This window comes from Tenebrio molitor, chromosome 9, assembly GCF_963966145.1.
Source record: "Tenebrio molitor chromosome 9, icTenMoli1.1, whole genome shotgun sequence".
NCBI classification, from domain to species: Eukaryota; Metazoa; Arthropoda; class Insecta; order Coleoptera; family Tenebrionidae; genus Tenebrio; species Tenebrio molitor.
In genome coordinates this window covers 18639374-18642806 of record NC_091054.1, presented here as the reverse complement: position 1 = coordinate 18642806, position 3433 = coordinate 18639374, and the positions used below count along the sequence as shown (strand labels likewise).

Genomic DNA, 3433 nt, shown 5'->3' with positions numbered 1-3433 from the left:
AGAATCCAAGACATAAATAATGAATGGAAATGTTTTATAATAATTGCATACTGGTTCCCCTTGACAAGAGCACGTTTCCCCAATCGGTAAATGCAAGAAGATCACATACTTCGCGATAGAGAAATTAATATAAGATTCTAAAGAGTCACGTGGTCATCAAAAGCTCAAAGAAAATAATATAATCTTTACTTTAGAACGATAAAGAACTAAATGCTGTTTGACTAATTAAATCGCGACTACAAATAATGTACAAGAATTAGAGAAATAATTTACCTTGTGAATGTAAAGAACGTGGTCACAAAATGGCTGCTGGAAGTACTGAACGTACCTCCGGCTACTTTGGAGATCAAACCCCGAGTGAATCAAAAAAGCCCTCTTTCCCGTTCCGCAATCGGTTTTATCATTTCTGGCGCACCCTACTTTCGCAACCTCTACTTGACCAAAGTGACCAATGAGCTCGGTTCTACTTTACGCCGATCGCGACGCCTTTTCGAAATCTCTAGAACTTTTGAAATTACAGTTTCCGTTTTTCCACCATTATTTTAAATGTTTAAATTTAGACTTTTGTTAGGACCAGACCGAATGTACAAATTTGTTCTTGAATTAGAAGCCTGAAAAAGAACACTAAATTACTGACTCTATACAATAATAAAAATCAGCATCAAGAAACAAACACAATCTAAAAATGGGACAAACCACAGACAATTAAACTATAGTAAGACACTTCAATCCCATATAATAATGTTGGAATAGCTTCGACGGTGCTGCTCCGCACGCAGTTGGCCAAAACACTCCGTCGTATTTATTCGTAAAATTTCGACTATTACCGTTGTATTTAAAACAGTCAAAAAATATTTGTCAAATGTGACACTTTTCTGAAAAAAATAAAAATGTACTTTTTAAAGATATAGGTAAGACTTTTTGTGAATAAAAAGGTAGGAATTAGTGCCATTTATTAAATGAAAGTAATTACAATAGCCAACGTTTTCAGTATTGAGAAATTGTCAATAAGAAAACAATAAAGAAAGGACAAAAATAGCGTTTTCTACTTTTTGGGCAATTTGTGAATCTGCTACGTAATTTATAAAGGTAAAAACTTAAGTGATGAAACTGACTTCTTAATAAAGTTATACTTTCAGTTTCAATTCAAGACAAAAAGAAACCAAACAATAGTGTGTGCCCCCGGTACCTATTCTTTTAAGGAGCATGACAAGTTAAAATTGAAACTAAAATACACAGTGGGCCGAAAAAAACGGTACAAATTTTGTTCGTTCATATCTTCCTGAGTTATTAAGTTTTTTAAATGATTAACATACCAGTGAAAAACCCAATATTTATAGAAAAGATGAAGACCTCTTGCTGTGCAGAGATAGTCCTAACTCAAAAGTTGTGCGTCATAACATGAAGACATGCAAAAATTCTGGTTTTGAAGATTACCTATCTCAATTATGAGTTTCCAGATATGGTTCAATCAATATGCCCTCCATTTTTATTAGCTATCATTTGTAATCGTCTTTGTCCGTCCCCAATTGCAGAAGCTACATATTTGTCTCTGAGGTAGCTGATTCCAGCATTCCGTTAATTGTTCAGGAGCCTTCAGCTCAAGGTAGGTATATGATTGTTTGTGCCACTCGGTGCGATGTTGATGTTGCTCCATCAATCACTAGTGAAGACGATTGCAAATGGTAGCTAATAAAAATGGGAAGCATATTGAACCATATCTGTAAAACTTATAATTGAGAGAATTTTTGCATGTCTTCATGTTGTGACGCACAATTTTTGAGTTCTTGACAACAACAACCTTTTCTATAAATATTGAGCTTTTCACTGGTATATTACTCATTAAAAACAGATAATAACTCAGGAAAATATGAGCGTACAAAATTGGTACCGTTTTTATCGACCCACTATGTATATATGTATAACAGAAGAGTTGTGTGTTGTGTTGCCAAAATTTACGATCTAAGTGTATTTTTGAATAAAAGAAGTATTGGAAAGAAATTACGTATCGCCTTAGAACGAAAAATTAATTTTCATGGTTTATTTGTAAAAGCCATTTTCTGGAAATTAAAACAAAATTGTTGGATGCATCAATCAATTTGATCATTTATAAAAAAAAAACTGCAGGACGTAAGAAGAGAATTTAAAAAAAAATCGTCAAAGACATGTTACTTACGAAGAAAATGGGGATTTTCAGAATATTTAATTTTAGTTTTGGTTCTAGTTTTTAATTTAATTCATTTATTGTTAATTTTTCTTATAATTAATAAAACGTTGTGCATTTTAAAGACATTTTACATTTGAAATTAATATTAAATGAGGACAAAATTATTAATTTAAACAACTCCATCAAGCATGCTTTATAAAATTAGTTCGGCCAACTGCTCGCGCCGCGCTGGAATCGTGTTTCCAAAAATTGGGTAGCAATGCGACGTCTTACTATAGTTTAATTGTCTGTGGGACAAACCGAATTAACAGGAACACTGAATTACCGACTCTATACAATAATAAAAATCAGCAACAAAAATTAAACAGAATTTAAATGAAACAAACATAATTAAAATGCAACAACATAATTAAAATAAAACAAACACAATTAAAATGAAACAAATTAACCTTATTTTGAAACCTAAATTGGGCTTGAAACGCTGTTACGCAAGTGCCATTTCATGCAACTAAGTTCCGTTGTTCTGCTACTTCTAAAAATAGTTCTACATTGGTTTGATTCCCCAAAACCAAAATCTAATTAATAATTACTTCGTAAATTTCATTCTCTCTCTCTCTCACTTACACGTCTGATTTCTACGACTACCTGGCTTTACCGTTACCCGGTCCTCTGTGTTTTCTACCGACTCCCTTTCTACTTTGCTTTGTTACTTTTCTAACTAAAAGTGCAAACGATTCTAGTTATTTTCTACGATAAAGCGCTCTGTTTTTAATTTGCAATTCTCGCCCTTTAATTACAAATATGCCACAAATTTGAGAATGCTAAAAAAAAGTAAATTAACCTAATGAACATTAATTTTGTTGTTCTCTCAATTTGAAACCTGCTAACATCAAATTCATTAATTCAATTATCCCCTGATTTTAACTGGACTCCCCAAATTGTCGAACGAGTAAATTTTGCAATGTTTCTTTTCCCATAAAACTGTTATCTTTGTGTTGTGTTTGGACCGGACGTGTACCTGCATTTTCAAAGAAAGGTTGGCAGATTTCACTTGAGGAATGTGGAGCCGACACGGCTTCAATAAATTTTACAACTGACCAGCATTTCCGTCGCAGATGAACGGTATTTAAAATATTTCGTTGAAATTATTTTAAAAATTAAAATTCTTAATTTATCGAACCTATTCGGACCGTTACAACATATATTTTTCATTCCACTCTGCTTCCTTGATTACAATTTTTTTACATAAAAAATGCAACTATGCAC

At 32.7% G+C, this 3433-nt stretch overlaps 1 long non-coding RNA gene across 2 annotated transcripts; it reads left to right on the top strand.

Moving 5' to 3' along the window:
- The first annotated feature begins 537 nt into the window (after nt 1-537).
- On the top strand, nt 538-2288 carry LOC138139014 (uncharacterized). Of its 2 annotated transcripts, XR_011162183.1 has the most exons (3): nt 538-935; nt 992-1089; nt 1140-2288. It is a non-coding gene; the product is annotated as an uncharacterized lncRNA (long non-coding RNA). The 2 variants fall into 2 exon arrangements; XR_011162182.1 differs by having other exon boundaries at nt 538-1089.
- Nucleotides 2289-3433: the final 1145 nt, after the last annotated feature.